Source organism: Mixophyes fleayi, chromosome 8 (genome assembly GCF_038048845.1).
Source record: "Mixophyes fleayi isolate aMixFle1 chromosome 8, aMixFle1.hap1, whole genome shotgun sequence".
Classification (NCBI taxonomy): Eukaryota; Metazoa; Chordata; class Amphibia; order Anura; family Limnodynastidae; genus Mixophyes; species Mixophyes fleayi.
The window spans coordinates 481,915-496,742 of NC_134409.1; positions in this window are offsets into that span (position 1 = coordinate 481,915).

Consider the following 14,828-nt stretch of genomic DNA (forward strand, 5'->3'; position numbering starts at 1 on the left):
ACACCGCCCTAGTGATGCGCTAAGTGCAGCTGACGTTCCTCTGCGCAGTCTCACACACCGCCCTAGTGATGCGCTAAGTGCAGCTGACGTTCCTCTGCGCAGTCTCACACACCGCCCTAGTGATGCGCTAAGTGCAGCTGACGTTCCTCTGCGCAGTCTCACACACCGCCCTGGTGATGCGCTAAGTGCAGCTGACGTTCCTCTGCGCAGTCTCACACACCGCCCTGGTGATGCGCTAAGTGCAGCTGAGGTTCCTCTGCGCAGTCTCACACACCGCCCTAGTGATGCGCTAAGTGCAGCTGACGTTCCTCTGCGCAGTCTCACACACCGCCCTGGTGATGCGCTAAGTGCAGCTGACGTTCCTCTGCGCAGTCTCACACACCGCCCTGGTGATGCGCTAAGTGCAGCTGACGTTCCTCTGCGCAGTCTCACACACCGCCCTGGTGATGCGCTAAGTGCAGCTGACGTTCCTCTGCGCAGTCTCACACACTGCCCTGGTGATGCGCTAAGTGCAGCTGACGTTCCTCTGCGCAGTCTCACACACCGCCCTGGTGATGCGCTAAGTGCAGCTGACGTTCCTCTGCGCAGTCTCACACACTGCCCTGGTGATGCGCTAAGTGCAGCTGACGTTCCTCTGCGCAGTCTCACACACCGCCCTGGTGATGCGCTAAATGCAGCTGACGTTCCTCTGCGCAGTCTCACACACCGCCCTGGTGATGCGCTAAGTGTAGCTGACGTTCCTCTGCGCAGTCTCACACACCGCCCTGGTGATGCGCTAAGTGCAGCTGACGTTCCTCTGCGCAGTTTCACACACAGCCCTGGTGATGCGCTAAGTGCAGCCTGAGCGTCACTCACTGTATTGTGGTGAGAGCAGATGTTCTATGTGATAATAACACTAGAGAATCTCTTATATCGGCCCCATTTGATCCATAGGTCCCCATGTCCCCCTCATTGTATCTTTGTCACTCGTATTACATTACGCTTCTTACATTCTGCTCTGTACAGTGCTGGAGAATTTCGTGGCTCCATATAAATAAACAATAATAACACATGGACATTTCAAAGGATAAGGGTGACATATGTCAGATACTTAGAGCTGTTTTGATTGATACTTTGTAGTTTTTGCACCAGAGGGTACTTTTCTTTTTTGCTTGGTGACCCAGGTGTGGGAACCTGTACATTGTAGTCAGCAATTCTACCCTTATTTCTTGTACAGTATATTTCTGTGATTTCAGTGCTGATTGTGTGTTCCAAGTACCAGCGTCACACTCCCAGCCCATTACACATGTAAGACTGCGCTGGACGTCAGTGTATAATGATGTCACTCACTCTGGTGCTCTAAGGGCCCTAAGGGCCCTAAGGGCCTATTCTCGTCTAGTGCTAGTTTCGAGTTCTGCCACCACCCTCCATGAACGTTCCCAGCTTTTAATATTTCACAGAAGTCCTGACATAAGGGGACATCAGCGCCACCATTATTGCGCTATGGGCAGATTGTGCCGAGATGGAGCTGGGGACTGACTGGAAGAAGTCCTAATATCTGTAACTTGTTTAGCAGTGTCCATACAAAGATGGAGGTTGTTCAATCACTTTATAAGTGACAACGGGAGCTGGGAAGAGAGAGATTAACTAGAGAAGGGACACAAAATCCCCCAGCTCTGCGCTGACAGTGAAAATGTATTTACCAACAGGAGCACATTAGTCTTTCTTCCTGGATGACAACGGGGAGCTGAGGATTTGGGGGTCTCTTCTCTATGTAACCTCCCCTGTTGTAGCCTATAAATTAACTGATGCACGTCCATGTTTGTATTGTTGTGTATGAGGGTCTGAGAGTCCCTTTGTCAAGTATAGATACGTTTCCTTCTTTTCTCCCTCTACACCTCCTCCCTAGGTGTCCTCATCCGCTCAATTTGGCCTCCAGTACCACCTCTATGCTGATGATACACAAATTCATCTTTCATTCCCTGACCTCTCCCCTTCCTTTATGTCTCGTGTCTCCTGCTGTCTCTCAGCCATCTCATCTTGAATGTCCCAACGCTTCCTTAAACGTAATATTTCCAAGACTGAACTTATCGTCTTCCCCCTGCCCATCCTCTTTATTCTGTTAATAACACTGCCCTCCTTTCTTTCCATCCTCGACTTCTCCCTCACCTTCAAACTTCACATTCTGTCCCTATCAAAATCCTGCTACTTCCACCACCGGAATATATACAAGATACGGCCTTTTCTCACTACGGAAGCTACCAAAACCCTCGTTCACTCTCTTGTTATCTCTCGCCTTGACTACTGTAACCTCCTTCTCTCTGGCCTACATCACTCTCACCTCGGCCCTCTTAAGTCTATCCTCAATGCTGCTGTCCGCCTCATGTTTCTCTCCCGCCACTCTGTCTCTGCTGTCCCCCTCCTCCAGTCACTACATTGGCTCCCCATGGCCTACAGAATTACATTTAAACTCCTCACCCTCACCTTTAAAACTCTCAATCAATCCTCCCCTCCCTACATCTCTAATCTCATCTCTACCTACACTCCTAGCCGCCCCCTCCGCTCCGCCTGTGACCGCGCATCACCTCTTCCCACTCCCGTCTCCAGGACGTAGCCCGGGCTGCTCCCCAGCTGTGGAACGATCTTCCACGTTCCATCAGGTTAGCATCTACTCTCAAAGGCTTCAAGCGTGCCCTTAAGACTCATTTCTTTATTCAACTCTATCAGACCTCCTCCTAACTCCCTTGTCCTGGCTCTCTCCCCCACTCCCCAAATTGATACCACCCTATTTGTGTCTCCCCCTTCCCTGTAGGATGTAAGCTCTCAGGAACAGGGCCTCTATCCTTGTGTTCTCCTTCTACTATCCCATAACCCTCTGTACCTCTAGGCTGCTTCGTTAGCCTGTTATCCTGAGCTCGGGCTGGTCATTACCATCACTGTCACTAACTGTCTCTGAAATATTTTGATCTGCGTTATCATGTTACCTGTTTAGTTTTTTTGTTTGATCTTTGTATTTTGTTTTTTGCATCGTGTTGTGTCATGGGTCACTGTTTTCTGTGTATGTCATATACGACGCTGCGGACCCTTTTGGAGCCTTATAATTAAAAAATAAGAGATATCCATGTAGGATGTGCAGGATGGGGACGTGTGACGTGGCTTCGGACTTAAACATTTCATCAGACTATAAACTGATACTTTATACTTTTATTTTGCTAGATATATACCGAGTTGCAATAGTACTGACAACATCTGTGAGTTTTCGGGGTAGAGCCTCCTTACTGGGGGGATTTTTGGGGTACCTACTGGGAAGTTTGCTTTCAATTTAAAAACATATGACCCAATAAGGGTACTCTCATTGTTTGGGGTGACAACGCCCTGAGGTGGCAGGTGCCTTGTCATATATCTGCAGATGTTAAACTAAGTCTCCTGACTGCTGTGTATCTGATCACAGAGACCCTGATAAGTCCTATGTAACAATACACGTTAAACATACTAACATATTAGATGGTTACTGCCAAAATAATGCAACATGTAGAACTTTACATACTGGAATTACTCTGGTAGTCATCTCATATGATACTGAAGTCTGACACACTGTAAATCTGGAGGTCTCCTTTACAGGAAATTAAGGTCCTAAGTACTAATGTAACGGGGAAGAAATGAAAACAATTAAAAGTGTTGGCGTTATTTCCCCAGCGTAGAAGAATCCTTAATACAATGGTTAATAGGAATCCATAAAGAGTTTTATATCATTCTCTCCATTTGTGTCCTGACCCAACATTCAGTCTATGGATTCAGGAGCCCACCAGCGACCCTGCTGTGATATCACAAGTTCCTCACACTACGGCTGGCACCGGATGGGGCCACAATGCCGATCACTGCACTGATAGTAATATCAAATACATTCATAAAAAGTACAATATGTGACATGAAAACCCAACCTGAGCCTTCTAATAAGTCAACCAGAGGTCTCTATTAGTCATCGACTGTTTAATGACCTCTGAGTTGTCTTCTGTACGTCTCGGTTTTCATGTTAAGATTACAATTCTTTTTGTGCTGTCAATAACTCTGAAGATTGTTATCATCTGGTGCCAAATTAATGTCCACAAGACGCAGTAGACAAAAGGACTGAACAGATCGGGGCTGGAAATAAAAGCTTAAGACTTGTGCTAATTGATTTCCGTCAGTATCACCCAGTGAGTATGAGACAGAAATAAGTATAATCCCCTGAAGTGTAAGCGGAGGGGAGAGTTTTACCTGAGAGCCTGGGGCAGCGATTACACCCCTATTATATTCTACAGAGACGTGTGCTTTGTCAGACAGCAAAACTCCTTATTGAAATAAATGTCTGCTATTTGCACAGAGAAAACAAAGTCTTATTTTACTGATCAGCATTTGGCAAATGCCATTTAATAAACATTTAACACAAGTGTTTCTCCAGCCTGTACATTACATTGTGTTTAACGGACGGCCCTGCTTAACCACAGGTGACACTGCAATGTAGACTGAAACATCCAGCATCTCTCTTCATTCTTCAGTTCATTCAACCTAGAGGTTGTCCAACTGTGGCCCTCAGTCCTACGGTAACCTCCTTTTAGGCTGGACACTTGTCAAATTTGAGCAATAATATTTATATATATATATAGTCCTGTGTATTTCCTACACGTTCCTCTGATAACCCGACCTGTACTGTACATCTCTTGCTCTCTGACACTACCAGAAGATGACTCAGTGAGCTAGAGCCCAGCAGACCGTGGTTGGACAGTTTCCTTCTCATGTGCTTATTGCTGATCTCAGAGAGGACACAGATGACAGTTTGGCCTCTTAGGGTCCTGGAATTGAGAAATTTCTCTACAAATGACCATCAGTTCCCTCATTCTTCTTATTGTCAAGGACTCTCCATATAGAAGGTGGTTCCTCCCACATAATCGGAGCAGCCATTACATATTCAGAGGATGCTTTAAGGGATATTTAGGAAGCTGCTTTGTATAATTTTCCTGTTATTGGCCGATTGTATACACAGGGGACTTGTTCCACTCTGTGCAGGGTCTGTGCAGGCTATGTGCATGGTCTATGTAGGGTCTATGCAGGCTATGTGCAGGGTCTGTGCATAGTCTATGCATGGTCTGTGCAGGGTCTGTGCATAGTCTATGCATGGTCTGTGCAGGGTCTGTGCATGGTCTATGCATGGTCTGTGCAGGGTCTGTGCAGGGTCTATGCATGGTCTATGTAGGGTCTGTGCAGGCTATGTGCAGGGTCTGTGCATAGTCTATGCATGGTCTGTGCAGGGTCTGTGCATGGTCTGTGCAGGGTCTATGCAGGGTCTGTGCAGGGTCTGTGCAGGGTCTATGCAGGGTCTGTGCAGGGTCTGTGCAGGGTGTATGCAGGGTCTACACAGGGTCTGTGCAGGGTCTACGCATGGTCTACGCAGGGTCTGTGCAGGGTCTGTGCAGGGTCTGTGCATGGTCTATGCATGGTCTGTGCAGGGTCTATGCATGGTCTATGTAGGGTCTGTGCAGGCTATGTGCAGGGTCTGTGCAGGGTCTATGCAGGATCTGTGCAGGGTCTGTGCAGGGTGTATGCAGGGTCTACACAGGGTCTGTGCAGGGTCTGTGCAGGGTCTGTGCATGGTCTGTGCAGGGTCTACGCAGGGTCTGTGAGCGCCATTTGTGGAATTTCAGGCAGAAATTTAAATGCGCTTTAACAAAACAATAATTTCTGTGCCATTTATGTCGGGCTCCCATATAGTTTTTGATGCTGCAAATTTAATATTTTTGGGCAGAAATATATTTTGTGCTTCATCTGCAGCACAAAATTAAAAAATCTGACAAAAGTGATGTTTTAGGGTTTCTTAATCAGAAATGTTGTCATTTTATATCTCCACATTTGTCTGATATCACAGAGTAAATCATTTAACATGACCTGAAATTACAGGAGATTATATGATACAAAGGGCGAACCTGTAACCACCATTTACTTCTGCCGCATCTGTGTCTCTGTGAGCGCCTTTCACTATTAATCCTGTCTGGAACGGCCTGTTTATTTTAATTAACATCTTCAGAAGCCTTTAATTTCCCAGTCCTAATTACAGTTCTCCATCTGCTAATCTGCATGGTGATACTAATTGTTCCAGCTCTGGAACTAGATGGAGATAATTATTATTCAGTCTCTGAAACAAGATATATATAATATACATACAGGTAGTGCTAGTGCGGCTTCTATACACTGAGGCATTAAGTCTCCTACTTATGAACCTCCAAAGAGGTTTTTATCCAGTTAATTCTCCTGGAAACTATTTATTAATTGAGGATCTAATATCTGCTGCTGTCCCAGCCTCTTCTGTCTCCCCATAAGTGCCTATTTATCAAGCACACACGGCCAACATGGCCAATAAGCCTTGGAGCAACCTCATGTGCTCTGTGGATGGGGCGTTATAATATTGGCAGACCCCCCTCCCTCAGGAAAGTAATACAGCAACATGGGGTACAAAAGATCAGTCAACAGCATTATGCAGCGATTAGGGTTGACCTTGTTGGATTGACGGCACTCACATGTAAGGAATGTACTCTAACAGGTGAGATATCACATTCATTCATTTGGAACAAATAAATATTCTACAAGTAGAAATTAAATAGGGTCCTAAAGTGTAAATACACATTTTTGTTGTAGTTTAATATGTCAGCAGATCGTTCTTGGGATACGTCACCTTGAGTACTTAGGACGTCATTTACACTACTCAACTTTGGGTTTGTAGCCTCTCCTGGATTATCACTAAAGTGCGAGGTTTAGTGGAGCATGAAGACGGTGTTTGCAGAGGCTAAAGGGGGAGAGAAGTCGTTCCTCACAAACTGCGGACTGCCCCCAGCAAGGGATTTGTTTAGGTGCGTTCCTGGTATTACAGCTATTTTACACTCTCCAAAAATGTCAAACTCGGCAGGGGGAATCCCTTTATGTTCGGAAGTTTCATTGATCGATACGTTTGAGTCATTGATCGATACGTTTGTGTCAATGATTGTTACACGCATGCACCTTGTATATAGCCAGCCAGAAGCCTGAGGGGTGATTTTTGGAGGATTGATCCTGCCCATTCTCCACCAGTTTTCTAACTGACATAACCAGCTGTGTTAGGACTTTCTGCACCTTTGTTGCCCCCTCTTTGCTCCTTACATGAACAGATAGAAACACCCATCATCACACCAACAAGAAAACAAATATTTTCTTCTCATCACTCAGAAAGGTTATTGTCGAACCCCCCCAGAAACCAACATAGACAATGGAGCCTCCGGTGTGATAAGAACATTTAGCCCCATTGACAGGATGACATGTGGCGATAGAACATGATCCTAATCCTTTCACTCTATAACCACTGACGTCTCTGCTCCTCGCTCTATTCTTTCCACTGTCGATTTGGCAAAATCCCCCTAATAGAATTAGCCAAAGATCAGCATCAAAGAGCATCAAAAATCTACAGTACAAAACAACATAGAAATCAAATGAGATCCAGGGACGGGGAGATGTGAGGAGTCATAATTATAAATGTCAGCACTGAGGTATAATAATTATTATTTGTAGGACTCTAACTTATCTTCTATCTCTTCCATCTCTGACACAAAAGAAGCTGTGTTCTGGCTTTATCTGTGTTACTAACCCTTGGTATGGACCCCACACATATAATATCAGCTTAACCACCAAGATTATGACCATTATATTTACACTTTGTCACTGACCAACATGACTCAAAAACTAGGAGGTTTTGGAGATTATTATATCTCATTAAATAGGTTCTAAAGCCGGTTTTCCCACTAACTAGATGCCCAACAATGAGATCCAACCCATTCCCCAGTTCCACACCAAGCAGATTACTGGCATCATCGCTTCGCACTTTCTCAGGCTCCGAATCTTTAGATGTCTCCATGGTCAACAATCTGTTGGACTGAACACCACCAAATTAAAGTAGAAACTTTCACTGATATACGTTCTACAAACAGTTGGAACCTTGGCTGAGTTATGTGATTCCTACCACTGATCCACATTACTTCTCATTTCAGTTATATTTCATGCAGAAATGTTCGAGCTGGTGTTTGCCCGAGAGCTGGACTGGGGCATCCACATTGTATCAGCATCGAGTTTCTCCAATTTATCCATCATTATAAACCTTTTATTACAAGCCTTTGTAACACATTTATACAAAGTGATTTTCACTGAGTGTTATATATTCAGGTCAAATATGTACAATATCTACATATTACCTGTTCATGTAAATGTCTTCTCCTGGTTTGTGTTTCTGGATAGGGGAACATTTCTGGCTCATCATTGAACCCCCTTGCTGCTAAAATTCACGCAGTATCCTGTAAAATGTCACTGCCCTGTCTGGTATATAATTTCATGATGTTGTAGTAAATCTTGCTTGTACCATAAGGGAGGTGCCAGTGGGCAGGGCCTGGTTAATGAGTGCACACTGACAGACTGACAAACAAGAGCTGTCCTTGCATTCCAAAGTGAGAAGTGTTAAAGGGTCTATTTATGACCCACCACTAAGTTAGCACTAAAGTTATTATCCCGTACCGCCTGTTCTTGAAGCAATAAGAGATGAAGTTTCAGGGTCATTTATCAATAAGTCCTGACAGGACAGCGAGTCCCAGCGATGACCCAGTATCAGTGTTCTCCCCGTGGGTTAGTGCGCCATCTTCAGATGTTGTTAGCGTCGGGGTCCAGCACTGAAAAGACTAACATTAATTTTGCCTAACCCATGCGGAAACAGACGTGTCCACATGAGTATACACCTATAAATAGGCCCCATAGTACTGAAAATAAAGGGGATTTCTTATAGATTGTATCTTGTACAACTGTCACACTCTGCTCCCAGGGGTGCCGCGGCGATGTCACAGGGGTGCCGCGGCCAGCCAGAGAAAAAAACCCCAAAAAAAACTTACCGCGAAACCCGGGACCCAGCATCCTCCTCTCTCCCGCAGCGCGCCTGACATTCAGTGACAAGCTGCGGGAGAGAGGAGGATGCTGGGTCCCAGGCGCCGTGCGGATTGGTAACTTTTTTGTTTTGTTTTTTTTCTCTGGCCGCGGCAGAGGGGGCAGAGTGAGAGGGGGCAGCGTGACTGGATGCAGAGGGGGCAGAGTGTGTGGAGATGCAGGAGGTCACTGTGTGAGTTAGCTGTCAATTATTCTTTGACAGAAATATAATTGAAAAAAATATATAAAAATATTCTTTTCCCTTGGATTTATGTGTATTATTTTGCATACAACTAAATAAGTATTTCTGTCCTGACCTAAAAACTTATTATGTTTTTTTGACCCAACTACTTCTAATACAGGACTGCTCGGTAATTATTTTGGAGGGGTGCCTTGAAAAAATTATGGAGACTCTAAGGGTGCCGCGAACTGCAAAAGTTTGGGAACCACTGATATAGAGGATCCTATCTGCAAGATGGGCTCAATCTGTTCACTTAGGAGAAGCAAATGACACTACAGGGAATATCAATATCTCTTCTTACACGCGTGGTGGTGTTATGATGATATTATAAATAAACACTCTACATATGTTTAGGGGTATTCCTGGGTGGGCTTATTCTGTGATTGGGGATCCATTCACTAACCCAGTTTTTTTTTCCACTTTTTGCTTTTGATCATTAACCACCTCTGTTAGGAGATATTATAAGAACCACAAGGAAGCATCTGATGAAAAGAACTATCAAAGACTTTTTATCTGACCTTCAGCGGACATTGACTCCATGGTGGACATTGTATGTTTTTGGATTTTTGATCATTACTTTTGATTTTTATGAGAAGAAAACGTGTTTATCTTACTGTCTGCGCCTTTTGTACTTTTTTGTTTGACTACTGGGAATGTACCTGATAACCTCGCTTTAGAAATGAACATCATTACCAAAATTACTAATTATGTATATGGATCCCCAGATCTGCCCTGATCTGTAAAACCAGGCACAGCTGGTGTAACCCTGGGCATTCATTCATGTGATAATAGCTTAATATTCCCCTAATATTCCCCAGATTATCGTTCGCATGCAGGGCCGGATTAAGGAAATGGAGGCCTCTGGGCTAAGGGGGCCTCCATTCCCCCGTGAGGCCCCCCCCATGATCCGAGCCGCCCTCCCCGGTGAGCCGAGCCGCCCCGCCTCCAAGGCACTTACCTCCTTCTCCTTCTGGCACTGCGCTCCTTCCCGGCGTGCTGTACGCTCTTTACTGAGGAAATCTCGTGAGAGTGAGACTCACAAGATCTCCTCAGTAAGGAGACTACAGCGCGCCGGGGAAGGCCCACAGTGAAAGTGCTCAGCAGCATTGCTCGCCCCCGATCGAATCGATACTGCTGCTCAGCACTTTCAAGGGCCCCCTGGATGCCCGAAGGCCCCTGGGCTGTAGCCCAGTTAGCCCTATGGTTAATCCGGCTCTGTTCACATGCAAATATGATTGTAAGAACAACGGAGCTGGGTGTGTCGCACGTCTGTGCTGCCCACGCGTCACATTTGGTCTGTGAGTTCACAGGTAAAACATAATTCGCCGCTTCATACAAGTGCTCCAATATCGCTGAATAAAGGAAGAAATTTGTCCTCAGCTTCCTCCATTAAAGGAATCTGAGGACAATTATATTATCTGTCAGACAAGCAGATACATCTGCTGCGTCATCTATGGTTTATCCCAAAATGGAAACTACACTTCTAATACCAGAGTTTCCCAAATCCAATCCTCAGGAAGACCTAACAGGGCATGCAGTGCCGTAACTAGACACTTTAGTGCCCTGGGCGATGGCACCGCCCGCACCTGCCTAGTTACGGCTCTGAGGGCATGTTCTCCATATCTCCTCGCTGGAGCTCAGGTGTATTCATCACTGACTGACACATGGAGACCTAACAGGGCATGTTTTCCACATCTCCTTACCTGAGCTCAGGTGTATTCATCACTGACTGACACATTGTTCAGATTCCCCTCTCACCTGAAGACCCCGAGAGCTCAAACAGAGTAAACTGCCCCTATGTGGTGTCTAAATAAAGGGGTGAAATTAGTGAATACATTTTGTCCATATAAACCTTACAAATGAATATAAAATTCACCTATAAATTATTATTATTATAATTTATTTGCATAGAACCATCCGCAGCACCGTGCAGAGAATATATGTCATTCACATCAGTCCCTGTCTCAGTAGAGCTTATAGTAGAAATTCCCTGTTACACACACACATATACACACACACATATACACACACACATATACACACACACACAGATATAAACATACACATACATATACACACACACAGATATAAACATACACACACACAGGCACACACATACACACACACATATACACACACACATACACACACACACACAGAGATATAAACATACACACACATATACACACATACACACACACACACACAGATATAAACACACACACACACATACACACACACACACAGATATAAACACACACACACACATACACACACACACACACAGATATAAACACACACACACATATACACACATACACACACACACACAGATATAAACACACACACACACATACACACACACACACAGATATAAACACACACACACACATACACACACACACACACAGATATAAACATACACACACATATACACACATATACACACACACACACACAGATATAAACATACACACACATACATACACACACACACACATACACATACACACACACACACACACAAATACCCACGCATACAGAGACAGACACAAAGACATACACATACAGCCTCGGACTGGACTGCCGGCCAGCCGGGCTATCCACCGGTAGGCTCAGCCGCATTTAAGCTCCGCCCCCTCTGATATTAGGGCGGAGCTTGCAGGGAACAGCTGACTGATTGACGAAGGCGGCAGTGTCGGTAACAAACACACTACCGCCTCTCTGCACCTGCGCGGTAGTGTGTTTTTAACTTCAGCAGGGGAAGAGGAATTGACTTCCTGTCACCGGCGTCGGCCGGCCAGAGGAGTAGGATGTCGGAGCAGGATGCCGGAGCAGGATGTCGGAGCAGTTCACAGTCACTTTTTACTCATCTTCACAGAGAAAATTTTCATATCGGTTTTATATTCCTCTGCTGAAGCAAGTAGGGCGGGTGTGCAGGGATTCTCCTGGACCAATCACTGCGATGTCACCCTTCAGCTGGACCTCTCTAATCTGTCTAGCAGACAGTTCTCCTGGTGACTATTTATCAGTCCCTCATATTGTTTATACAATAGCTGATGCCCCTACAGTGTGTAGTATTGTGGGAAGTGCAGACGGCCACATGAGAGGTAAATCTATCAGTATGCCGCCATCAGGCAGGGAGAGGAGGAGAAGCTTATTGTCAAATACAATCAATGTTTTCCAGGTATCATTGCTCTCTTGGAACAGAACATATAGAACAGCTCTCTGCTTTACAGGGTCAACTCAACGTGGTACTGTCCAAAAAATACAGCCAAAAAATCTTTAAAAAAAAAAGAAAGACAAAAAAACTCAGTAAACAACTAACCCGGAATGTCATCTCCCATCAAATTCAGCTGGTCAAATGGTTTACAATCCAGAATTGATTATCAAGGAATTTCAAATCTTCTGCTCCATGTTGAACAACCTTAATTCTTCACAACCTTTAATCCATCACCAAGAGGCCATGATTGATGATCACATGCACTCATATAATCTTCACAAACTCTCCCTTGCAACCACCTTCGTAGACACCACAATCTTGGAAGAAGAGACGGTTGACAATCTTCATTCCTTGAAAGTGGCCTCCGCCCAAGGTTCAGATGGCCGACCCGCCCAATACTGCAAAACATTTGCTAGTATACTGGTGCCTAAATTAACATTGCTATTTAGTTACAATTTAGAGGGGAGGAACTTTTCCCCCACTGACAACATCAGACAAATCTGGAGAGAGGCCTAAATATTAAATGTGGGTGCTGTTGATTTAATGGAAGGGACGGTTGTCATTTCTAAATGTACCCATTATTTTTTCCAAATAGGGCCCTCAACATTCCAGGATCCAGACAAGTCGCATCTAAAGAAACCAGCAGCCACCAGTGGTAAAAGTGACAAGAACAGGTAGGACAGTCTGTCAAATGTTCTGAGACTAGTGCAGGCTTGGCTAACCTGTGGTACTCCAGGTGTTGTGAAACTACAAGTCCCAGCATACCCTTTCAGCAATAAGCTGCTATATATTGGCAAAGCATGCTGGGGCTTGTAGTTTCACAACACCTGAGTGCCACAGGTTGCCAAACCTGGTCTAGTGGGACAATCCTGATTTTTGCTGACTGTTCTGCCCAATCTAAGGGGCAGGTCAAGACTGTGTATTCTTTATACACACACTGCATTCTTTATATCATACACTATGGTGCTAGCTGTCCTTTGTGGACTGACCACTTCCCCTCTAGTGTCTGGTCCCGCCTCTATGATGGCTGACCACACCCCCTCTGGTGGGCCCCTAGTGTTGCAGTCCCCCGGTGGGCCCTTCATGCCCCAGTCCGACACCGTACACATATACACACAAAGACACACACATACACACACAAACACACAGACATGTACACACAGACACACACAGAGAAACACACGCAAACACACACACACAGACACACATACATAGATACACACACACAAAGACACACACACACACACACACAGGCCTACAGAGACACGGACACACAAATACACAGACATATACACACCGACACACACACACACAGATACACACAAACACAGATACACATACATACACAGATATACACACAGACATACACAAACAGATAAACACACAGATACACACACACACACACACACACACACACACACAGAGATACACACACAGAGATACAAACACAGACACACATGCATACAGATACACATTGACACACAGACCCACATACAGAGACACACACATACACACACAGACAGACATAAACACACATACACATACACACACACACACATACACATAAATACACACACACTGACAAACACTGATACATACACACACATACACACAAGCATAGATACACACAGACATGTACACAGACACACACAGACACAGACACGCACACATAGACACACACACACACACAGACACGCACACATAGACACACACACACACACAGACACATACACACACAGACACGCACACATAGACGCACACACACACACACACAGACACATACATACACAGACACGTACACACAGACATACACACAAGGATAGACACACACGCACGCACTAGGGTTAAATTTGTCAGAAGCCAGTTAAACCACCAGTTTGTTTAATAAACACATACTTGCCAACTCTCCCAAAATGTCCGGGAGACTCCCGCATTTTGCGAGAGTCTCACGAACTCCCAGGAGAGTGTGACAATCTCCCGGATCTGTCCACTTCACTAGGAAGTGAAGTGGGCAGAATTAGGTCCGAAACGCCACGATTCCTGGTGAATCGCGGTGTTGGGCTCCACCCCTGCTGTCCAATGACGCGTTTGCGTCATGACATCATGGGGTGGGTCCAAAATGACGAGCATTTTGGAGGCCCGCCCCCCCATTATGCCCACCTCCCCCGCAGGCTCCCGGATACCAACATTTCAAAGTTGGTAAGTATGAATAAACATCACAATATTCTCTGTTTAACCAACACTTTTTCTGAAATTGATCCGGTCATCAGAATAAAAGCATCCTGGCCATTTAGGGGTTAACCTTTCCACTTTGCCTGTGTGGCCCGTGTGTCTCAGGGAGATGGGTGAAGGTTCCCTGTTATATTGTGGGGACACTTGTCTGATAACCCTTTTGAAACCTTTGCTAAGACTCCCAGTGTT